The sequence below is a fragment of the Furipterus horrens genome, unplaced genomic scaffold, assembly GCF_987537825.1.
Source record: "Furipterus horrens unplaced genomic scaffold, mFurHor1.1.pri manual_scaffold_1, whole genome shotgun sequence".
In the NCBI taxonomy this organism is placed as follows: domain Eukaryota; kingdom Metazoa; phylum Chordata; class Mammalia; order Chiroptera; family Furipteridae; genus Furipterus; species Furipterus horrens.
In genome coordinates, this window is record NW_028327171.1 from 135258896 (window position 1) to 135285386 (window position 26491).

At 37.7% G+C, this 26491-nt stretch overlaps 1 pseudogene; it reads right to left on the bottom strand.

Moving 5' to 3' along the window:
* Window positions 1-11227: 11227 nt before the first annotated feature.
* LOC150021953 (U6 spliceosomal RNA) lies at window positions 11228-11321 on the bottom strand (annotated as a pseudogene).
* Between the last annotated feature and the right edge of the window lie 15170 nt (window positions 11322-26491).

The following is a 26491-nucleotide window of genomic DNA, read 5'->3' on the forward strand; positions in this document are numbered from 1 at the left end:
CAAAGATTCTTAGTCATGTGAAATAAATCCCACTCCCTCTTTCTCTGTGACCTGTTCAATATAATAAATGTACCAGTTCTTTCCCAATAAAAAAGTGAACCAAGGATATAAATTACGAGAGCATGATCAAAGTATGGAGTTTCTTGTAGGTGGTAGTTTTCATTAGATTTTGCAATAAATTATAGAGATGGTATGAAAAAATTGAATAGTTTATAAATGTGAGCCCTCATTAGCATATATTAAATATTTATTAGAATGTTAATAATTTATTAGTTTTTAAATTAATCATCAAATCACTTTACACAATTAAGTCTAATTCATGCAGAGGAATATCAGAGGGCGGATGTTCTAAATTCTCTCTTCTTTTATTAAAAAATAAGCATGATGTGAGGTTGTTAGACTGCACAGCTCAATTATTGGGCAGGGAGGGAGATTTGTATTACATTTTGATGATTTGGGCAGCAGGTACACTTGAGGCTCAGGAAACAAAGTACTTATGCGGGTAAGCAAGTTGTAAGGTGAGAAATCCAGGGGGGGTTTAGTGGCTTTCTGTTATTTTGGGAGACACTTCACAGGTAACTCTAATATCCCTTCTTTTTCCACATCTTTTGAGTTGAGAACTGCTGCTCTGGGCCCTTAGCTCTTTAAGGACTCAATGTTTTCCTCCCACAAAATTCATATGTTGAAGCCCTACCCTCCAGTATGGCTATATTTGGAATAAGAAAGTAGTTAAAGTTAATGAGAACATAAGGGTAGAACTCTGACCCAAGAGGATTAGTGTCCTTATAAGAAGAGACACTAATCTTCATTTCACCTCTGCACAAGCACCAAAGAAGATTATATGAGGAAATAATGAGAAGGTGGCTGTCTGAAAGCCAGGAAGTGAGCTCTCACCAGGAACAAAATCAACCGGCACTTTGATCTTGGACTTCCCAGTCTCCAGAACTGTGAAAAATAAATTTCTGTTGCTTTAGACACCCAATCTATAATATTTTGTTAAGGAATCTGAGTGAACTAATACACTAAGTTGTCAGATAAATAATTTCTTCAAAAATTTCCAGGCTTTCTCATTCAAACATTTTTGAACACCTGCTGTGTCAGGTACTATGGAAGTCAAAGTGTTATGCAATGAAAGAGAACTGTAATTATCTGTTTCTGCATCTATAAAGTGGAAACAATATGAATACTTTCTCAGGGTTATGAGGAATAAATGGAATAAAGAGATACACATAGGAACCACCCAACATTATCATTATATCTCAAGGTGCCATACCACAGTTAAAAACTATATAATTTTTTCTCTCTCTGTTGACATAAATGCAAGGAATGTTGCTCACCCCACCTGCCATTTTCATGAGCATATTCCTTGTATTGCCTTGAGGAACAAGGTCAGGACTTGGGTGAGGCAAGAACAGACTTATATCGAAAATTTAAGGAGGCACCCACTGTCAGCGTCATGTAAATGAAACAGTGTAACTGCAAGACACAGAGAATGAGTACCTCCTTAAATGTTATACTCTAGTTGCCTCCTTACCTCCCAGTCTTGCTGGGAATATGCTTTATGAGGATGAATCACCTTAAACCTCCAGGAAGTAGTCTTCTTTAAGAAGTCTGGGAAGCTATCCCCATTTTGTGGGGAAAAGAGGTATAATAAGATCATTTGGATTTTGAACATTTAAGAGGAAACTGATTGTACTGGGTTGAACAGTATCCCCCAAAATTTTGTATTTATCAGGAATCTATGAATGTGATTTTATTTGGAAATAAGATCTTTGCAGATGTAATCAAATTAAGGTGAGGTCATAATGAATCAGGAAAGGCCCTAAATCCAATGTGACTAGTGTATTTTTAAGTTTAGACACAGAGAATTGACACACAGGGAGGAAAGTCACGGGAAGATGGAGACAGAGGTTGGAGTGATGCATCTACAAGCCAAGGCATTCCAAGAATTGACAGCAACTATCAGAAGCTCCCAGAGAGGCCAGGAAGCATTCTTTCTGAGAGTCTTAAGGTAACATAGCCCTGTGGACACCTTGATTTCAGATGTCTAGCCTCCACAGCTGTAAGAGAATAAATTTCTCTTGTATTAACCTACCTAGTTTATCCTGATTTGTTATAGAAGTTCTGAGAAATCAATCTAGTCCTCAGCTGCTAGATCTGAATCCCTAGGAAAGAAGGAAGAGAGTAATCTGAATCTGTGAGGTGTAGGACAGAATCAGTCATGACCCTGTGTTTCTGGGGCCTCCTATTTCCCAGGAGGAAACTACCATGTGAGTTGAAAGACAGAGTGCTAAGATCTGAAACCCCGAGAACCGAATGTGGGGCAGGTGTGACAGAATTGTACTGGTGTCGGCGGTGTCACTCTCACTCAAAGATCCATGAAAGTCCCAGGAGGAATCTCACCCTCATTGTCAGGAAAGTGAAGGAGCACCTTTGGACCTCTCTGTAGGGCCAGTGCTCAGTGGGGCCAACAAGAACCAGCAGGGGCCAATGGAAACAGTGTTTGTCTCGCTGTGTGAGTATTGAAGCTGGACTGGCCACCCTTTCTTTTTTGGGCTAATTATACTTGCTGAGGTCCTGGAAGTTTTAAAATGGGTAGGGCTAAGACAAACTTGAAGCAAGAGAAGGAGGAACCATGGAGGTTTGGCAGAGGTGACACTCACACTGATATTAGATGCTAAAGCCAAAGCCACAATGGAAGTAATTGAAACTCCAAATACATTAAATGTAAATGGTTGTTGATTTCATCAGTACTATTATACCACACTACAATTACATTGTGAGTTAAATAGATGTTAGTGGGCTAGCCTAGGAATTATCTAAGCATTTTAAAACATGTTTCTATGGATCATGATGATCCTGAATTCCAAACATCAACCTACAAAAAGCACAATCCATTGCTAAAAGGCAAGCTAACTATACTGTACTAGTGACTTGCCACATCCTAAAATGACCTTAAAACTTGATAAGGGATGCAATTCAGCATAAATTATCTTCTGCTACCAATACATTCAGAATTGCTGGTAAGCAAAATCATCACTTTTCTTTAATGTTGATATGCTATTTTTTATTGAGATAGCCAGAAATGCCACAGTAGATCAGAATAAAATTGAGCCAGAGATCAGAACCAAAGCACAGTTAGAAATACCCCCTTCTACCCCACACTACCACTGAGCTGTTACTAAAGCTGGGAGGGAACTAGAAAGAGAACCTCTTCCAACTGCTGACCACAACCTGGCACTCCTTGGAAAGATTCCAGAGACAACTGAATTCTCACAGAAAAACCCACCCTCTTGGTTTAGCACGAGGAAAGCTGCAAGCCCGTGCTCCTAGAGTGACAATGGAGATTGAATAAGGGTGACAGTGGCCTTCCTTGAATTCTCTTCCTGTCCATGAATTAAATCCTCTTAGATGTAAGACTTTCATCACCATGCAGCCCCAGGAAGGAACATGACTGATTGAGTTCATATTATAATACCTGGTACCTCTCCTGCCGCGGGGAAGGAAACATAAAATAAAGATGCTGTACCCTGAAATACTCAACTACGGGCTTCAGAATTCAAGGACTTAAATTATTTATTAACTGGGGCATTTCTTTTTTTGAAGGAGAATAAAAAGGAGAAAAAAACATACCCTACTCTTTCTGTCACAAAATAAAAGATCAGCCCTAATGTTCAAATTTACCCTCAGAACAGAGCATAAACGCATATTATAACTAATTCTGTAAAAAGTGAAAATGTATGCAAAATAATATAAACAAAAGAAAACAACTGAGTACAGAAAATAGCTCACAGTAAATGACATTTGGAATTAACGATAGAAAACTCATACTATTTTGTTCTATACTTAAGTAGACAGAAAACAGAAATGCACCATAGACATTTGCTAATCAATAAAACATTACCCTGAGGGCACCAAATACAACTATAACCTTAAAAACAAAGCTCAAGGTAATGGAACATTTAAATTAGAAGTACTTTTAATGACAAAATGGCAAAAAGGGAAAAAAAGGTCTTGCGTCCTTTTATATGAGAGAATTCTTAATTTAAGGGCTATTTTTCACAGCCAGGTTTTACTAAACAACATGGGGGAGGGGGGATCTTATGTCTTTCCTGTCACTGTAGCCTTCATAATTACCACAATTCAACACAACACCATGATTTGTAAGAAATTCTCCCCAGCATCCATTTAAGGAGACACTAACTAGAAAGTTCAGTGAACAGAAAAAGGTTGTGAATAATATATATTTCAACATGCTGTACCCAAGTCCTGACCTTAAGTGACAAGGAGGGAAAAAGTGGTTTAACACAGTCTCTGTGTTCAACGGTGTATTGTGAAACCACTATGTGAGTTAAAACCCCAGGCTTGTGGGCAGATGGCAATCAAACCTGGAAACTCCATGAGAATTGGGTGCCAAGCACTGAGGTCAGGGACTCCTCAGGCATACGAGGGGCAATTGTAAGATGTCACTGAAAGCATCAGCTTGGAAGGCAGATGATCAAGGATTTCAACCTGGGTCCACATATTCTAGATGGGTCACCTTGGGCAAGAGTTTCACCTTTCAGATTTGTCATCTATAAAATGGGGAAAGTAATAACAATATGAGCTATTGTGAGGAACAATTTAGATGATGTAAATATAGCACAGTACCTGCCACATAGTAAGTGTTGCCTTAATAACATAGCTAGCATGCAGTGAGGGCTTACTACATGTCAAAAAACAAACAAACAAACAAAAAAACCTTTTGTCTAGCAGAATAACCCTATGAGCTAGATATTATGATAGTCCCCATTTTACAGAGGAAAAGAATATGTAACGTGCCTAAAGTCACATAGCTGTTTAGTGTTAAACTGGCATTTAAACTTAGACATACTGGTTCCTGTCTATACATATTGTTTCTCATTTAGTTTCATTAAATTAATAAACAATAGTTTTTTTTAAATTTTTGGATATTTGATGATCTAATTGGGAAGTGATAGAAACATTGTAACCATAAAATAAGATAGTACATAGTCAATGGCTACCTTTAAACCTCCAGAGCACCACACTCCACCAACAGAAATGGAGACAATGGGATGCAAAATTCATTGTGAGGGTTTCCTTGGTGCTTACCAAAGGTCTCAGGCAACCTGAAGTTCAGAGCAGCTGTCTGCACCTGGATTTTGGTAGTCTCAGTGATCTCTGCTAATTTTTCCCTTTCCTGTCTGGAGTGGGAAATCTCACTTTTATTTTATACCCTGGATCCCAAGATTCCCACATGGCCAGAGTCTCTGCCTAGATCTACACTCAGCATTTAAACTTATTCTTGTGAGTTATAGTCCTATAATCCTAGGAGAGACATTGAAAGTCTATGCCTCAAAGTTTAAGCCCTGTTAATTTAGGGACAAAGGATAAAAATTTTAATATATCACATTTTCATAATCTTTTTAACTTATGGTATTTCATCCATGCCAAAATTCTTCATAAATGAGAGGACTCAGGTCCCAAGATGTAACTTGCACAAGTCACAGAGTATATATCAGAACCAGGATCTAATCAAAAGTCTTTCTCACGCTGAGTACCATGTTCTTTCTTGTGTTATGGTCCCTTACACTTACATAATGTGCTAATCCTCTCCAAAGCTGGATTTATGCCATATTCTTAGGTTAATACTGGGAATCCCCAAGAATTTTAAAAGGTTATTGATAAGAAACTATTTGGTTGTCTCTCCCAATTAATACCCTGGTGGCTAGATTTTTTTGATCCAGCAATAAAGACTCTAGATCAGTGATTTTCATCTGGTGTACAGAAGCACACTGTTATGCTACAAGAATTTTTATTTCATTTTTTATTTTTATTTTTTGATTTAATCTTTATTGTATTTTTTCCCATTACTATTCAGTCCCCTTATACTCCCCTACTACCAGCAATCACCACACTAAAAAAATTTTTAAAACATGTAATATCTGACTATTTAGTCAGGGTCACTGACTTCTTTTCCCTTACATTGTCAGATTTAAAAAAGAAAGAAATGACAATAGCCAACACAATAGCTCTCCAGTGTGCATGAATCACAATTACCCCTAATTTTTTGGTCAGATTGGCAAAAAGTATATTTTTTGGTGTGCTGTAGAATTTTACTAACTAGTTTATGTGTGCCATGAGATGAAAAAGGATGAAAATTGCTGCTCTAGGAGACTATGAAATCTATTGTTTTGCTTGCCCAACAGCTGTTGTGAGCACTGCTTTTTGTCTTTTTGTTAGCAGACCTCGTAGTTACTGGGTTCAGCATATTATCTAGGCCTGACCAATTTCAGAATCCCTTTCCCTTAACACAGTGATTAACTCAGATGACACCTCACCCAATGGGAATCTGATCAGAATCCTTTCTTGGTTTCACTATAGAGATACTGAAAGAAAGAAGTTCTCTGTTAAGTGAGATTTCTAAAATGAGAAGATGTTTGTCTGGGGTCTTCAGTTTATCGTCTAGGTCCATATTTCATTTCAGCATCCATATTTCATACCATGGATCAAAGCTTATTTTCAGAATGCAGGCAAGACAAAACAAGTACAAATGAGTGACAGATGGTGAAATTCCTAGTAGGGTTCAAGTGCTTGAGGCCTCCACAGGTGCATCTCTTCTTTCAATTCTGTGAGAACTTCCCAATAGTTCTCTTAGCCTAATGAACTAATATATTTCTTTCCTTGTTTAAGCTAGTTTGACATTGAAATGTCCTTAAAATCTTCTCTGTTTAAGGTTTTTGTGAAACCTAAGCCCATTTGAAATCTTGTTGGCTTATAGTTACCTCATCATCATTTGTTTTTACCACCACTCCCCACACTGAAATAGTGTCTTATTCACTGCTACATCGGAGGTATCTAGAAGAGAGCCTTGCACATGGGAAGCACTCAGTAAAAAGTGCCGAAAGTGAGTGGAGGGGTGATTGGGTGGATAAGGCAGAGCAAAATCCAAGACCCTGAAGCTCTATCTGGAGAGACGCTACACAAAGACATACCAGCTCTGAACCTGTGAGGCAGGAGAAACCTCCCTGAGGCTCTGTCCAGACTGAACCACCTTAGAGACTCTCAGAGGCAACCCTCCTTTTCCTTTGGTGGGAGGATAATGAGCTGTGTTTTTCACATTCATCCGGAGGCCTCAAGCAGAGATCTGTGGACTAAGCAAGGGGTCTTCACTAACAGATCTTCCTTTTTATAGAACCAAAATAAAGTCAGTAATTTTTCTCAAGTCTGTACAAGGTGCTGAAATGATAATACAATGAGGGATTGGGATCTCCAAACAATTCAACACGTGGACAAAAAGAGGCTTTGTAATATATCTGACTGAGAAACTAACCCTAGAGAGTTAGTTTCCTAACTGTGTAGGTCATGGTGGGTAGTCATGCCTCAGACCTATAAAAAGATTTATTTTTTGCCTTAGATAAGCCCTGTCCATTGTTCTTGTGCATCTAGATTTACACACCTTTGAAATGCCAGAGTAACCCTATTTTTAGATGTTCTTGAGGCACAACCACCCGCAAAGGAGCATGTGATCCTGTTTACTATCCTGTACCTTGCTTTCTCCCACCTCCCTGTAATTTTTTCTTACCTTAATTCTAAATTTTAAAAGAAACTTAAAAACTGTCATTGCTCAGAGCATTTTCTCAGTCTGTTGAGGTGTTGCTTCCAGATGTGTCCTCTGTTTCACTCAAATAAACTCATACCAGTTTTCTAAAGCTTTGGAAGTTCTTACATTGATAGACACCTTGAAATTCAACTCTGTTCCTTCTTGAGCATGTATGACATACAAACCATAGAGTTAGAAATTGTAAAAATAGTGAGTAGACTTCTTCTCCCTTCAGTGATGGAGACTTAAAGAGATTCAGACACTTAAGGAAAATCTCACATACTAGACAGTGAATGATAACGAGTTGTGGGTGTCCTAGGTAAAAAAAAGTGAAGTAATAATCCCTAAAGATTTTATTTCCAACCTTGTTTTTATGTCATTAATATGGTCAAGACAAAATCATCTTTATTCAATTGAGATTTTGTATGTTGGATTTGTTAGGTGTTCTATGCCACTTTTTTTGAAGAGGAGAGTGGAAAAGGAACAAACTCAAACAAATGACAATAGGATACTGGTCCTCTTAAAGAGGTTGCTATAAAAGAGAACATAATTATTTCAAGTTTGAATGTTAAAACCCTGTATTTCTCACAAGTATTTGTTGAAATTGACTGTGTAAATCAGTATGTGGGGCCATAGGATTTTAAATTATGAAAGATGTCATCCCATCGCAGCCAATCTGTCCTCAAGGTGTTTACCTCCCACAGTGTGGAGAACTAAAACTAACATTTGTTCAGTACATTTGATACAGAGAGATCTGATCAGAACACTGGAGAGGAGTAAGGAAGGGCCATGGAAGGAGGTTGCTGGGGGCAATGGAAAGCAGTCTAGGACAGGATTGGATGAGAAGCTGAATGCCTCCAGAGTGCATGGAATTATGGTCCAGAAGATTTGAAAAAAAAGGAGGGTTCTCGGGCTCTCTTCCTTGAGGATGCCTGGATGACCATGCTATAGCTGCCTGCCTTTCCCAACGGACAGTATTTTGTATGGGAAGGAACTCTGGGCACGGCCTAGGATTGGGCTGGCCTGGCAGAGGGTAGTAGGTTTATTCCTTGGGTGTTCTAGAGGGAACAGACTCTGAAGCAGGAGCCTGCCATTCTTCCAGAATTATGTAGATTTTGTGTATTATCTTGTTTTAGTTTGTAAACTAACCCTATAGAAATAACATAGTTAAAAACTAACGGGGGGAATGGTAAAAGGTAGCCTTAATTGATATGTTTAAATGATTAAAGCTATAAATAAAGAGTTAAGGAGTTTACCCTTATTTGATAGGCTTAAGTAACTAATGCATATGAAAAGCTGTTATTCCAAAATTGTAAAGTTTTTGAATAAAGGTCCCTTTCTTTATCACCAAATCTTTGCCTCTGAAATTTTGCCAAGAGGGTGGCGGAAGGCAGCAGGAGTCCATTTGCCTTTCAGTAACACATATGCTGTTATCTGACTGAAGGAGTTCATTTGCCTATGTGCATGAAAGCCCAATAAGAGATGACCAGGAGTTCACAGCCAAGAAAGTAAGGATTTATTAAGGCGATGGCACCATGCGCAGAGTCACAGGTACCTCATGCTCAAAGACCTGGCTCCCTGATGGCTTCCAGAGGGCGGGTTATATAGGGAAAAAATCATTAATCATGGTGACAAATGGAGTTAGGGTTGTGGTAGCTAATGATTGTCTGGTGCTAGGGTAAGGAGTAATTGACCATTGCATCTGGTGCTGATGTCAGGTGCCAAGTTGTTTAATCCAACTTCATAAGGATTTGTTCTGTGGGATCGTTCCACTTCCCCAGGTCTGGAGCTAAAACACAACTGAGGCCAAGGTGCTATGTTTAGTATGAAAACTGTCTCAATAGCCAACAGACCCTAGACCTTGTTTCTAATTTACTGGGTGCTGACCAGAACCTCATTGTTCTGAGGGCTTAATGGTTAAGCAAAGCAGAGGGAGGTGGGTGAGACAGCACACTATTGAGGTCAATTTGAGTCAAAGGGAAAAAGATCAAAATAGAAGGCCAGATTAAAGAAAATAAGGTTTCTTTGTGGTTACGATGTTGTAAGTCACTGTGTAAATGTCTTCTCATACTTAACAATCATAACAAACAATGAGAAAGGTAGTAGTAGTATATCCATTTTTCAGAGAAGCTAGTCAACCTTCCACAACTAGGCAGGGGCAGAGCTGGGCTTTGGAGGAAGTCAGACTCCAGTACCCTTACTCTCACCCACAAACCCTTTTCCATGCTAGGCTGTCTGGGGAGGGAGTTCTGGCAACAATATTACAAATAAAAGGAATAGCCAAAAAATTATATGTATAATTTTTTAAAACCAAATTTGGCAGTCCAGGTTGAAGGACAGGTGTAACCTGCACGAGACCAGGCTGTGAGGCTGCCTATGCTTGCCTTGTATATAAAGCCCAATCAGCACATGGTGGAATAGTCCTCTCCTCCCCCAAAACCTATAAATGTTTCATGAGTCATGGAGACTTTACTGACAGTTTTCTGTAAAGAAGGGAGAGATGATTAGGTGGCACCTCAGAAAACAGAAGGCTTCAGTACTCCCTTTAAACATGTTTTTTTCTCTTTCCCAGAAGAACATTTTCTCTCCAGAATGTGCATATCTCCCCTCCATTTTCCCATCATCCAGCCGAGCCCTGGGCCCTAGTTTCTTGTCCCATATGCCCCTTAATATCTTCTCACCCAAATGAAATTCTGCTAACTGGAGGAGGAGTATCAATGGGAAAAATAAATACATAATAAAGCCAAAAACAACCAGGAGAATGAGAGCCTTTAATCATCCCTCCAAAAGTGAGTGATGAGCTGTAGTATTTTTAAGCATGAATTATGTGCCAGATGTGTTTGGCCCTGGGGATACAACCATGAACAAGAGAGCTTGGAACTTACATTCTAGGGAGAAGACCCAGACATTAAATTAGTAGACAAATAAATCAACCAAATCATTGCAGGACACAGTAAGTGCTGGGAGGAGAAAACATTTGATGCTATGATCAGAATTGGTGGGAGAGAGCTACTTTGTATTTTGTGGTCAGCAAAGGTTTCTCCAGTGAGTTGACTCTTGATGTGAATCCTAACAAGAAAGGAATAGCTATGCAAAGAAGTGCATTCTAGATGGAGAAATTAGCAAATTCAAAAACCATGAGCTAGTCCTAAGAGGGTCGGGGAGGCCTGGAGTGAAGTGATTGAGCAGAAGTGAGAGATAAGGAAAGAGAGATAAATGGGCAGGACCTCACGGTTCAAAGTTAAAGTCTGGATTTTATCCTTCATAAATGGAGAGCCTTTATAGAATTGGGCAGGAGTGATTAACATTTTCTAAATGGTCCTCTGACTACTGTATGGAGAATAAGTGTGGAGGGTCAACAGAAGCTTCCTACACCCTCAACCTAAGGCTGTTTGGTGTTGGCATTCATTTTGTTCATAGCATTCAACTGATTTATTAGATTAGGTGCTTATTGTAGGAGCCCAGGCACCATGGGGGTCAGATTAGAGTATTTCTATGGGAAATTAAGGCAACCAAACCTGCTATGAGGAGTTGAGAAAGGTGTGAAAACTGACTCTAAGGTTTTGAGATGTGATGATAGTGGGGATGAATTTTGAGACAAAATTTTTATTTATTTATTTACTTATAAATAATGAATGTTTCACAAATTTGCATGTCATCCTTGTGCCATGCTAATCTCTGTATCATTCCTATTTTAGTATATATGCTGTTGAAGCAAGCTAGAGAGCAAAATTTTTAAAACTCAATGTTAGCCCAAGAAATTTTTTACCTTTTGATCGACAGTGAATAAGCCAGTAAAGTATATATATTTGTTCACTTTGCTTTTAACAAATTTTTAATTGATGTGTAATTAACATGAAGAGCTCATTTTATGGGAATACCCCTCACTCAGAAAGGCCCATGTTTAATTTATTGCTCTGCTGTTGACATTTTGAATAATTTTGTCTTTCAGTTTCTGTTCTTTTTAAGTGAAGTTCAAAGGCACAATGGAGAATTTGTGTAAACAGAGGTGATTTAAAAAATATGCCTGTTTACTGTTTCTTGCCATCCTGTTTGCGTATAGTGTTTGTATTGCCCCAAGAGAACTGAATAGCAGTTCATGGAGGCACAAAATGAGTACAAAGAAACCATATTATGGAAGCCAATGGTTTTCAAAGAGCATTGGTAGAATGCATATCAAAAAACAAAATAAGATTTATTTGTTATTCTACTATTAATGGACACTGAGGTAGTTTTCCAGTTTGGGACTATCATGAGTAGTGCTACTATGAATATTCTTGTACATATCTTTTAATGCACATGTTTACCCATATCTGTTGGGTGTTTATATACAGGTGGAATTACTGGGTCAGAGGGTATGTATATACTCAGCTTTAGTTAATAACTGCCAGTTTTTCAAAGCAATTGTATAGTCTCCTTTTCTGGCCATGTCCCTCCCAGCACTGGTACTGTTTGATTTTTTTTTTTTTTCTAATGTTAGTCATCCTGATGAGTGTGCAGTGGTATTTCTTTGAAATTTGAGTTTGCAGTTCCTTAGTCTCTAGTAAGATTTAGTACCTCTTCGTTGTTTACTGCCTTTGTTCCTACAAGTCTACTTACTTTTTTCTTTTTCTTTTGTAGGAATTTGTTATATATTTTATACTACTCCTTTGTCAATAAATGTATTATAAACATTTTCTACTATGGTAAGCATTTACTTTTTGCAATTTTAATGTAATCTTATTTATTAGTACTTTCCATTTTAATTTTTTGTATGTGTGTTCCTTTGGTTGTTTTACCTTCCACATTCCTCATGCCTCATGTAAAATTAGCTTTTTACATATATGTAAAGGGGTCAACATTTTATTTTTTCCCATATAAACATCCAACTGAGCCAGCACCATTTATTGAAAAGGCCATCCTTCCCCACTGCACTGTAGCATTCTTTTTCTCATTAATCAGAGGATTATATAAAGGGTGGGGCAAAAGTGTGTTTACAATTGTTCATATGGTAAATAATACAATAATTAATAAATAAGAATATAAGAATAAACTCTGTGTTTCACCCACTCACAACTGTAAACCTACTTTCCTCCCATCCTGTATGTGTGAGTCCATTTTTGGGATCTCTGTTATGTCCATACTTGCCTTGTGTTAGCATGGATATTATGATATAGTGTGGAGGATAGATTGGTAAGAACCAGAGAAAAGAAGCGAGAAGACCAATTTAGATGAATATTGGTAAATGTCTACTACTTGGTATCAGAAATAACAATAAAAAGACACATCTAAGGATGTAACAAAAGTAGAGTCAGAAGGACTGAAGCCTGATTGGATGTAGGAAGGAAAGGCAAGGAAGCTGACAAATTGGTAAGAATATTTATTGAAATAGGAAGAGATCATCAAGAGCTGGTCTGAAGAACTAGGGAGGGGAAGATGAGTTTATAAGATTATAATTGAAATCTGAAGGACTTAAACCATAACTGCAAGTGTCCAGCAGGCAGCTGGGAACAGTTGGCTGGAGGTTAAAAGGATTAGAGCTAGAGCCAGAGAATTGGGATTCTGGGTATATTGACATGCCCTAGATTAAATAGATATGCCTTCAAAGGGAGAATGCATAAAGAGAGCATAGAGGAAGGAAGGAAAAATGAAGAATGAGATAGAAAAAGAGACCAAAAGTAGAAAGAGACAGAAGAAAGAGAGAAAAAAGAACAAGAAAAAGAGCAAGAAGGGAAAAAGGAAAAGAAAAGGACTTTAAGTTTCAGTAGAGAGGGCTAGCCATATATTTATTCTAACATTCAATCCTTGCATTGCTGAAGCACTCCACTAGAAATTATCTTGATGGAACATTCCTGTGGCAGAGCCTTTGAGACTATATCGCCTTCCCTGATGTGCTGTTCTGTGCCTACTGCTATCTCCTTTCCAACAGACCTGTGGACTGGTGGGAGAATATTTTGGGGCCCCTATATTTCTTGTCAATGCATGTACATTTGAAGTGACAGAGGGTGGGTGGGTACTGATTCCTTACATTATTACAGTGCTCTTCTCAAGAGAAATTAATGCATAAATTGATCAAGTTGGGAACCCAGGAAAAGTGTATTGCACTGCATGTTGCAGTAAAATTATAACAATAATGCCTGCTTCTTAATTACATTCAAGAATTTTCATTACATTGCATCTTCCATTATATTTAGCAAAACTTTGGAATGTTAATGATTAACAAGTAAAGAACATTAAATATTCCTGATGGCCTGTAGACAAAATTAATTTACACCCTGGAAGCCAGATAAGGTGTTAACTATATTCAGGTTGCACTTCAGTGGTTTAAAAGGTAATTGCTTTACTTTCCCAGAGCTTAAAGGGATTTCCAAAAATAGAGTAGATTATCAAGGAAACAATAAAACACTTGAATTTTTGTTTTCTTAAAATTCCCTCCCATTCTTTGATTCAATTAACAATAGTCAAAATACTTCAAACCCAAAAGATAATAGTGAAAGGCAACATTTTGTAGAAAGTTCTATCATCATTCATTAGTTTTGTACCAAGCATTTTTTTTCTTAAATAAAATTTAGAGAAATTAGAAAATGAAAAAAATATATATATATTTTTAAATTTAGATAGACCCTCAGTATAAATTTGAAGATCTAAATCATAATATCCATTCCTATTTTATCTCTCTGACCCTTAGGAGAAATGAGGCAAAAGTGGAAAGTGGAAGAATCTTCTTGAGTAGTTTATATTAAAAAGACATTCCTTACTTGGTTACATGGACATTGAGAGACAGATTTAAGCTGACAAAGAAGTCCCAGAGCGGCATTTTTCTCTCTCCCCGACTTTATTAAGAATATTGGTAAGTGAACACACCGAGTTAACTTGCAATAACGCACATATGCACATCTACTTGTCCAGAGGTGTTGTATCATTACTGGTAACTTGATTACCAGAGCAATCAGTGGCCTCATGACAGTTATATGGTATTCAGACAAAATGTTACAGAAACAGGGGTGTCCAAAACAAACCCCAGAGTTTGCAGCTGGGGGATGGGGAAAAGGAAGCATGCCTGGAGCTAGTTGGTAGTGCTTTTGTTATGCAAAATGGCTCAATACTTCCAAGGCCCAAGAAGATGGGAGGGGTCTTGGACCTTGGGATGGTGAAGGAGCCTACAGAGCCTGCCTAGGGTTCTGTGAATGGTCAGAACTGGTTGCAACACCCACTGCGTCAGAGGACACAGTCAGGGATATATAAGCAGCTGTGGACATTTTAGCTCACTCACTCTCTCACTTGCTCTCGTACTCTCCCTCCATGTGGTTTGGAGAAGGGGGCTCTCCAGGTTGCTCTCTCTCGTGCTCCCTCCATGCAGCTTGGTGAAAGGGCCTTCTCCATGCTGTTTTGAGAAGACTCTACAAGCTGCTTTAAGAGGCTCTCGCCATGCGGTTTTGAGAAGGAGAGTAGATCCAATGGTTTGCAGGAAGAAGGCAGTTTACGAAGAGGCTGAGAATATACACGGTTCTGCATTATAACCTGGACGGCACCACGGCGCAGAAAGGACCTCCCCAATCAGAACTGAGTGATTGGCAGCTACTGGTAAAGCTGTACTGTGCCTAGGAAGTAGGGAAATGGGTGTTTCCGACTTTTCTAAGGCTGGCCTGGTTTGGTAGGGGGAGGCAGAACTATGTGTTTGTGGGTATTTTAAAGAACGTAAGACTCAACAGCAGAAATCCGCAAATAATCTAAATCTATCTAACTGTTAAATAAACAGTTCTTTTTCTTTTCACTGAACTCTGGTATTGAGAGTTATAATTCTGGCGGCGGGCAATTGGGCCCCTAACTAAACAGCCCGTGGGTTCTGTTTCAATTGGAGCAGCCCAGGGGTTCTGTTACAAAAACATATCTAGTTTGCAGAGCCAAAGCAGAAATCAGAGTGTACCAATCAAAATTATAATACAAAAACAAGATAAAAAAATTTGGCCAAATGAACAAGTCCAGAATTTCGAACTAAAATTTTGTAGTAAAATTTTTATAATTCCTCTGGTTATAAGAAAGATTTTCACTCCTGAAACCTCAGATGTCATGTGTTAGCATCTTTGTACTTTTGAAATAACAAAAGTGGTAAAGATCAAATATCCATAATCTCTGTATGCTTTTTACAAATAGTAACTTTAAAATGTTTGTGTGTGAGGGAAGAGTGGTATATGATATGTACTTAATCTGTTTTTCTGTATTTAGTTATCTTGATTAATAAAAGTCAAATATATTCAAGGAGATATTTCAGACTTCAGAAGTTAACTTGTTAACATAAGTAAGAATTAACTTAGAAAGACTTTGGGAAAGTATCTCAAAATGTTGATTTTCCAACCAGGAAATGAATTCTGAAAAGAATATATCACAGCCCAATTAACATCACTCCATGAATTTATAGTTGTTTTTTGTTTTTTTGTTTTTTTTATGTTTTGAGGAATGCAACATCTTGAGTTAGATGAAAATTAAAATTCAGGGGTTGAATTCACTGTGTACTTTAACATTGCGTAAATTCATTGAGCTGAGGCCCACATTTGTTTACTTGAGAACTTATTAATAAAGTTCTTAAAATGTACTGCAATTCTCATGGCGGCTAAAATAACAAATTCTAAAGCTGTGCATATCTTTTAGGGACATGGGACACTGAAATTAACACTACACTTTTTGAATAAAATGCCAAAGTGGTACAAAGAAATGTTGCCAATTTTCTTGGCTAAGGAGACACAGTTGAAACTGTGTTTATCATCTTTCTGGGTAGCAATTTCTAAAGTCACCTTAGTGGCTGCTATGAAAAGTCTTCCAATTAACTCATCCCTTTGACTTACAAAACGCTTACCAGGATTCCTAACATGGCCTATTGAACTTCCCAGCTGACCCTGAAATCACAAAACCACATTTTCTTTTCAAATGGGAAGTACCCCACTCAAATTGTTTCTAATCTCACTAGTGTATTAGAGAGCTAACATGAAAAAAGAAAGACCTTCATAATTTGATGATGATAATAATAATGGCCAATATGTATCACACACTTCCATGTGTCCAACACAATGACCACCCTTTACATATGCTATTTCATGTCATCCTCACACAGCCTATGAAGTAGATTCTATATTTCACCATCTGAAAGAGGTTAACAGCACACTATAAAATTTTTTAAAACATACAAATGTAAAAAAGAAAAAAATGTTAAGTAAACTATGATGTAATGTAATGTTTTCTTGTCACTTCTAATTTTTATTTTATATTTTCTGGAATCACTCTTGTATCATACCAGCCTCTTATTGCTTTGTAATTTTTTCTTAATACAGTTAGCCCCCTATATCTGCAGATACCGAAAACAGTTTTCCATCTGTGGTTGGGAATCAAGGATGCCAAGGGCTGACTGTATGCATTGTTCTACATCATTTTATATAAGGACTTGACTATTCTCAGATCCCCGTATCCACGGGGATTTCCACAACCCATCCCCTGAAAACACCAAGGGACAACTTTATACAAAGGGATCTGGAACTTCTCCTGCTTTTAGTTGCATGATTTGGTGTGTGATGAGCAATTCTTTTGCTGATCTCATTAACAAAATGAATGCAGTTTCAGCTACCAGTGGCTATCTTCCTTTCTTCGATATCTTAAAGCACTTGTTTATTCACAAAAAAAAAAAAAAGAAAAGAAAATCTCGACATGATGATCATTCCTCTTTAATGACCAATTTTTGCTTCACAAATATCAAATACAAGTGCCATTGCTCTGTTTCTGTGTATACAATAACTTTTTGTCTCAAAGTCAAATGCATTGTTTAATCTTACTAAAGACAATTTAAATGGCTAATTAACTCAGCATGTGCAGTAACATTAATCTCATAATTCAAGTAAAGTGATGACCTGAGAACAGCAATGACCAAGAAGGTGTGTGTTTCTGTATGTGTTTGTGTGTGCATGCACTTGTGCATGTACTCACACCAGAACCCGGAATCAGACAACACCAGCTATTTCTCAGTTGTTGTGCAGTTAATGGTGATTATAAAATAGCATTCATTATATGAATGGTCTCAATTTCTGAGGTATGAAAATATAAAATATTATTTCTCCTAATCTATAAAATATAACATGTTCAAAACACTATATAATTGTTAAGAGGCCAAGCCAGAATTCTTACCCAGGAAATCTGATTCTGGGCCACATTCTCTTAATTGCTACATTACACTAGTCTTAGGAAAATGAAGATAATAAATCCATGCCTTTATCTTAACTTTGCCATAATGAACTAAAGTTGTAACTCAATAAAACTTTCACCTTATGTCTGTGGATTTAATTTCAAACCTTTGTTGCTGCTTCATCTGTTTTTATTAAATAGTGACACCAGTCTTAGAACTCTGTATAAAGAGGTGACAGTTTCTGACTGGAGAGTTTATGATCTAAATTAGACACGACAAAACCAGGAAAATGAGATGACATAAGATCATGAGAAGCTGGTGTTGGTTTCAATCACACTTCCTGTCATCGTTTTGTTACAATTATTTTTGAGATGGTCAAGCAGTGAATATGTTCCCTTTATTGCAAATGAAGCATCTGAATATGCCCAGATTCACACAGCCTAGCCCTATATTTGGAACACATCTATGCTCAAAAAATTTATAATCTTGCTGCTGTATTTAATAGTAGGATGATTACAATTATCTTATCTGATCACACTAAACTCTCCTGCAAGAGGACAACTTGACCAAGCACCAGATTTCAAACATATATCTTGAATTTAGTGAAAACTTGGCAAGGTGAAATAATTAAGAACCTGTACTATGGAACCAGTCTGTCTTGGTCCATATTTTGGCTCTGCCTAACCAGTTCTGCAAGCTTGGTCGAGTTACTTAAACTCTCTGTGCCACAGTTGTTATTGTTGTTGTTGTTGTTGAATCTACTAGGCGGGAGTTATAATAACAATGAGAAAGGTGGGTGTAAAGAAAACCAAAGGCTACAATCCTATTGATAAGGTTGTATATAGGCTAGAAAGAATAGTCTTTAAAACAAAAAGAATAGTCTTTTAAAACTTAGAAATGATAAATAAAGAAATTGGGGGGGATGAGGAGGCACTCCTTATTGTTATATTAAATTTGAATTGACTACCAGTTCACCTTCAGTTTTTATATATGATATTATTCATCTATACTTTTCTAATCTTTCCAGTGGCCCTCACAGGGTTATCAATTCCCAGTCCAGGTCTTTTGCTCACTGAATAATACTCCTGTTTAAACTTCCAGAAACATATTCACATATCATTTCCACAGTCCCAGTACAATTTGTTTATGTGCTTTGGCAAGAACATCTGATAAACACAGGTTTTCTTCCCAGAGCCACACTAACTTCCTATTTTTTGTGAGTGCACTCAGGAGACTTACTAAGCAAATGAATGTCCATTGAATTCCTACTTTCACCTGTTTTCCTTCTATTGTCAGAGACAGTTACCAGCTCTTTTCTGGATTGTTAAAAAGCATGTTCATGTGAAAATAGTATATGGAAAACTAATTCCTCATCCATGGCAGTATTAGAGTGCTCCAAATGGATAATGGTCAAGAAAAATAGTACAGCTGTCATGAAACATCTTAATTCAGCAAAAGTCTGTTTCCCAGTAGGAAAATGTAGGCTTCATATATACCACATAGGTATATAACTACTGCTATCACCCAACACGCTCTTCATATTAATGCCAGGGGAAGGGTGGTGAATAATGTCAAACATCAGAAGATAATACGTAAGTCATTTGTTTATGCCTTTCATATTTTCCTTCTTTAGATTTTCAATCCCAAACTTCCCCTCCACGCATATTGGCAAGGGTGAGCTCATGACCCAGGCTGCTGCAATCAGAGGACCCCATCCTACAGGCCATGGTGGGTCAGGACTAGGCACATACATGACCCAGTTCAGGTCAGTTTCTTCTTGGGTGCATTATGCTTGAACTAGAAAGAAGGATTCTCTCTCCTTTCTGTTACAGTGTTGGAAGGATACAAGCTAGAGTTTCTTGTGGCCATAGTTCCCAGCCTTCGGAAGGAAACCTACTTGTACAGAAGAGATAAGGTGCAAAGAGAAGCAAAATCAGAGATGAGAGCATGTCACATCTCCAAAGGATGCCATTTACCCCTTACCCCACCTTGAGCCTTACAGGGTGCCATTCCCCTGAAATACTATATGAACAGCATGCCACAAAATTTTATCAACACTAATTGTTGGGTCTTACACTAAGGTGCCATGTGAATGAGCCCTGCTTTGCTCAGTAACAACTTGAGATAAACTATTCTCCTCCTGAGAATTCTGAATCTAGTTATCTGCTTTCACTCATATTTACTTAAAAGCACTTACATTTCTTTTGCAAAGAGTTCAAATATCAAAGGTAAATTTGGTCAACTTAAAAATATAATTTATTGGAAGAATCACAAGTGCTAACAGAAGAAAAGGAAAATTGTAAAAATAGGTTTTGAGGTTCATAAAAGGATACAAACTTCCTGTCGTAAGATGAACAAATTCTGAGCATCTAATATACAGTATGATGACTGTAATTAATAATACTGTGTTGTGTACTTGAAGTTTGTTAAGAGAATAGATCTTAAATGTTCTCACCAAAAAGAAAAGAAAAATAAAAAGATAACTATATGAGGTAATGGAGATGTTAATTTAACTTGATTGTGGAAATTACTTCACAATACATGTGTATCAAACCATCAAAAGAAAAACTAGGCTTTGAGACAGAATAGAAAGAAACACAAATCAAGACAGCTCAGAGATTCAACTGACACATGGGTCCAAACACTACCATGAATAAGCTTCATATAACTTTTCTTGGCTCAGTTAAAGATTTTAGGCAAAACCAATCAACTTATCTTGAGTTCTGCACCTGGGTTTGAACTAGGTCAGGAGAGAACACATGATTGACATTTCTTCTGAAACTGCCTAGCCAAACAACAGCCCAGCAATGTCAATTGTACAGTACTGACTTCAGCACCACAACTTTGACCATGAGCGTGTTATTTCCAGTTACATTATCAGCATTTAATGGTACATGGAAGGTTGTGTTTGTTCCTAACTTTGTGAAGATGACAAAATTATTTACTGAGATAAAATAACTTCATACTTGGTAATACTACCTAGGTACATGTTAAAATACAATGAAATAGAAAGGATACAAAGGAAGTCCTAACAACCTATTTATCTCACATATAACTTATGATAAACTTGGAACAAGGAAGCTGAAGGAGTGGTCTGCTCCAGAACAAGGTCTCCTCTCTGGGTTTCATTATTTTCCATGCTGAGACACCTACTTCTGTCTATTAAGGGTCCCACATATTTGTTCCTGCACTTACTTAAGTCACTAATGTTATCAATTGATGGTTGTCAAGGTTTGCCTTTCCTCAAATATTCTGTTACATTTGGCTTTGTAATATGGCAACATTCTACCTCTTGGATTTGAACTTTCTAATTCTGTTGCTGTTTTCTTTGATGACTGATTTCTTTTCAGAGGATCAGTCATCTCTAGGGTGTAAATATACAATACAGTACACTGTTCAAAAGGGACTTACTTCTTTTTTGACATACAAACCAAATACTTACTCTTTTTTGCAAAAAACATAGATACTACAATAATTTCTGAACAGAACTATTCAAAAATCACCAAATTTTGCTCACTCTAGTTTTTGCAGTGAGACCTCAGGGGTAGGTCACAAACATTATTTTAAAATATCTTATGGGATACATTTCCTTCCTGGAAGTTAACCAAAATCAGTGAAGTAAATCAATATCCCACCTTCTTACTTGATAGTAAGCATGGCCTCCCCTGAAGAAAAGAATAACACTTACTTCTCATATCTAATCATTAAGTCTAATTTTAAAACTTGACTTTTTAATTTTGAGAAAAAAATTTTTGTTTTTGTTTTTTAGCAGTTCAAGGTATTACACAAATCCATTCAACAGGTAAATCCATTTAGATATCAGGGTTATATTTTATATAAACTCAAATTGACAGATGCATCAGGATTATCAAATAACATCCCACATAAATCCTTTGGAGTTTTGGTTTTTTTTAATTAGTGAGGATAGAATAGGCTTGGACTATGCTATTGATCCCCAAATTTTATTGACTTTACACAACAAAGTTCATTTCTCATTTTTACAAAGATGGCTGCAGAACCCAGCTGCTCTCCAGGGCAACTGCCCTCCATGTAAAAACTCAGCTTCTTTTGAACTCCAGAAATTAAAGCTTTCTGGAGTCCTTTTGCTACACCTATCTGTTCTCTCTGTCTGAAAACTATCATTAGCCCTTAGAAATGTAGCTGCCTCCCCTCATTAGCTCTCCCTTCTTCTCACATACAGCTCCCTCACATACACACATGGGTTGTTTCCTCCTCCATGTTTTGGAAACTCCCAACTAAGATGCTCATCAACTGCTTAGTTAGCTTGACTACTGCCCCCTTTTCTGCCAGTTCCCCTTTGTCACTTACCCATCTATTTAACACCCCTTTGCCAAGATACTCTATTCACACAGCTAAGACCAAGCCAGCTATATCTTCCCACCCACCTCCAAAGTCCCTTTTTGTCCTGACTTCCAACTTCTGGCAACTTTCATTCCATCCATCAACAAAAACTTACTAAGTTGCTTTTGTGCTAGGAACTTTACTCAAGATTAAAAGGTAACACATGGTTTTTATCATGAAGAATATTGCAATATACTAGGGATGATAACGTAAATGAAATTTAAATCTATTTTAATTATTTTTTTAGTCACCACTTGGTGGTGATAGGTACATGGCCATCAGAGAGTTCAATAGAAGGAGACAAATGCTTGGACTTGAGAATTTAGAAAGCATTTAATCCAGTGGATTCCAAATATGACTGAGTCATATTTCATTAGAGTCATCTAGAGAGTTTAAAAATAAAATACCTCAAAATCACTCATTCAGCATCTCCAGGGATGGAGGCACTGGACTCTGTAATTAATATATATGTTATATATGAAATATATACAATATAGATATTGTATATATGTGTGAGTGTGTATACATGTGTGTATATACATATATATGTATTATGTATATGTGCATGTATATAATACACTCGTATTACGAGTAAAAATAAACACTTCCCCAAGTGATTTTCATGATTACTTATATTTATGATCTAAGTCCATTCCATTTTTATATTTTGTTAACCAAAGCCAAAATTAATTGCAGAAATGATTGTGTCGTAACCAAATTATACAATTAGTTTCTGACAAAATTAAAAGCTAAAATCGGGTTTCTTGAGTCATTACCCCAAAAGTCCTCTAATGCTATGTACTCTGAGAACATGGTGGGAAGACCTGGAACCTCAGCTGAACCTTGAATTATGGATAGGTTTCATAAAAATGAGGGAAAAATAGGATATTTCAAGAGATGTTCCTTCCCACTAATGATCCTATTCAACAAGTCAAATCTAATGCATACTTTGCTATTTTTTTAGAGGTTAACATATATAAGGCATAGACATAGAAACAATGGGAGATACAAAAATGAGAAAGCCATCATCCAGGAGGGACGCTTACCTTTGAGAGGACACTGCCTTTCAAAGTCCTTTTAAGCATAGGGACCCCCTGGGGAGCTTTTTAACATGCAAACTCCTTTTGTCTACCTCAGACTGCTGAATCACACTTTCTAGAGATGGGATACAGAAATATGTATCATTAAAATGCTTCTCAGTTGATGCTTATGCACAGTGGGATTCTGAGAAACATAGTAGTGGGAAATAAATACAAGAAAATGGCACAGATAATGATTAAAATCAAACTAAGATTTTTCAGTTCAGAGATGTAAAGAGAAAGTGTTGCTTCAAAAACTGCAAATTTTTATCTCCTCTAAATCCATTGAAGAACTGAGATTGCAGGACCACTAAGTAACCCCATGTCTGGGGAGACACAGATGTCTTAGAGGAGAAACAGAACCAACTATTGCTTACCTGAGGCAGACAACACTAAACACCATCTTAGCTGGAAAGAAGATGCAGCTACATCTTTTTTCTTTTTCTTTTTAACATATTGCTAGGGGACGAGGGTGAGCTAGCATGAGAGTGCCTAACCTCCAGCTATAGGGTTCTTCACATCCTCTTGCAGCATTTCACTCCATGAACCTCCCCAGGCACTCACAGAGAAGATCAGGGAGAATCCTGAGAAAGCTTCTCTTAGGGTGCTGCTAAAACCCTGGCTCAACCCATTACCTCTATCTCCCTTAAAACACAAAAGCCTTAATCTACAGGGGGAAGTATAGTGAAAACTGTCACCTTGGGGCTTTGGGGAAAGCCCATTGTAGCTATAAGTCAAAAAGAGAAGAAAGCAAGCATTACCCCTCAGAGAGAGGCAGAAGCCTATGAGAAGGCCATGCTCCAGAAATTTGGGGACACAATACTTGACTAAGCTTGAGGCTTAATCAGAATATCAGAGAACAACTACTTCTCCCACCACTTACCACCAGGCTAACAAGAACCAAGTAAAAATGATGTAGGAATATGGCTGGGAAAGTGGAAAGAAACAAAATGATCTCTTGGGCACAGCGCAAAGAAAAGACACTAAACCAAGGCAGGAGTCGTCGGCAGCCGTCCGTCTCGAGAGACGATGGTGTAGCTTCTCAAGAGTCCATCTGCACCGCCGAGAATGGCTGTGCAGTCCGACTCGGGAGTGACACGGTATCTGTCTCCTCCCGTGTTGAATCGACATCTTGCGATGACGCTGGGGTGTCCTCTCCAGTGAAGCTGAAGCTACAGAGCCTGGGCAGGGTGATATGGAGGGTCTGCTGTTGCCCATGCAGCAGACCCCCCCTCTCTTCGCAGCTGAAGGGTCCAAGGGAAAGACGGAGTCAATACAGCTTGGCTTCAGGTGCGCCGCAGGAGTTGCCGGTGTTGACTACAACGTCAAACCGCCTTAGGGACTCCGGCTCCGGATTTTCTGTCAGGGTTTACTCCCTTAGCCTTTCCCCTGAAGAGGTATGCCGCAAGGCAGCGGAGGTTTTTTTTTGGAGTCAGAGTTTTCCTTCTCTGATGTACCCTGACTGGAAGATCGAACCAGCGACACTTAGCTCGCAGGCCGACGCTCAATCCACTGAGCTAAACCAGCCAGGGCCAAGGCAGGAGTAGACATAGAGAAAACAACCTTTGGCAAACCAGCCCACATCCTAAATAGTAGAGGAACCACTGGAGGAATTAAAACTTGCCAGTACTGAGGGTAACAGCCATACTGTTTTATAACAAACCTCAAATGTAGTACATCTCCTGACCAGACTTACACAAACCTTTACTAAAGACATGCCAGAAAGGAAGATGTGCCCACCTCCCAAGATAAATAATATTGACCTCAGTATCTACCTTCCTATACAAGAGGTCCTGCTTTCAACAAAAGACTAGGAGGCATTTTAAAAGGCAAGTAAAAAGAAAAACACTCTAAAAATACAAAGCAATGATGAGAACCAGACTCAGATATGACACAGATGTTGGAAGTATCAGACAAATTTAAAATAACTTTTTTAATATGTTAAGGGCTTTGATGGAAAAGCAGACAACACAGAAAATCAGACAGGCATTTTCAGCAAAGATGAAAACTAAGAATGAATCAGATGGAAATGGTAGAAATTAATTAAAAACACAGTAACAGAGATGAAGAATAAGGTCAAAGGGATAATCAGTAAACTCAATACAACCTGAGACACAAATAGAGAAGTAAAGTGGAAAAAAAAAACAGAATAGGGAACTCAGATCTGCAAGACAATGTCAAGCAGTCTAACACATGCTTAATGGGAATGGTGTGGGAAGAGAAAAGGGGGAATAATGCAGAAGAAATAACTAAAGATATAATGGCCAATAATTTCTTGAACTTAATGAAAGACACCAAACTGATCCACAAAGCATAGAGAACACCATGCAGGGTATAGACCAAAAAACAAACAATCAAACAAACAAACAAAAAATACAAAACAACATCTAAGCATGTCATAGATAAATTGCTAGAGGAAAAAAAGATGCATTGCAGAGGTATAATGATAAGAAAAAACTTTAGGATATTAGCATATTTTCAAAGTAGTTCCTCCAAAATATTTATTTCTTTGTTTTGACATATAACCAGGAACTTAATTTCTCTTCTCTTAAATGAACTTAATGACTTATTATTCTTCCATGGAAAGGAAAGAATAAATTTACAGTGAAGAAATTTGGGAGTCATCACCTTAACCAAGTGATCAAGGTTAATATAACCAGTAATTGAGCATATTGATATCATGTATTCCCTCATGTGATGGAAAGAGAAGGGGACATCTTGTCTGTGGTATCTTTCCGTAAAACCCACAACCCAGTTTAAGCATGAGAAAGTATTGAATAAGCCCAAATTGAGAAACATTCTACAAACACCTGACAGTACTCTGCAAGAATATCAAAGTCATGAAAGATGAAAAAAGACTGAGGAACTGTCACAGTTTATAGAAGATTAAGGTGGTATGATTACTACAATGTGGTACCCTGACAGAGGACATTATGTGGGGAACATTCTGGGAGCGGTAACATTTGATATGGTCAAGGTTTTGAAGAACTGTTCTTTAGAATGCCCACTTGCTAACAAACTCATCTCCTTTTTCTCCATCTGTTCTGTCATCCTTGCTCTCTTTAACCTCCTTCCCAATTATGTTCCAGATCAGATATTCTATCTCCCTTGTAACTGAGTTTGCACAACCTGATTAAGCTATCATAAAAGGCATCTGGGGAGAGATACACCTCAAAAGAATGTACCCATTTGCATCACTGAATTCTCAGGCCAATTTACAGTACAAAGGCGAAGCTTTTTACAACAGATGTATTGTGATAACCAGGAAGGCCTGGCTATGATATTCTTTTTGAAGATGTA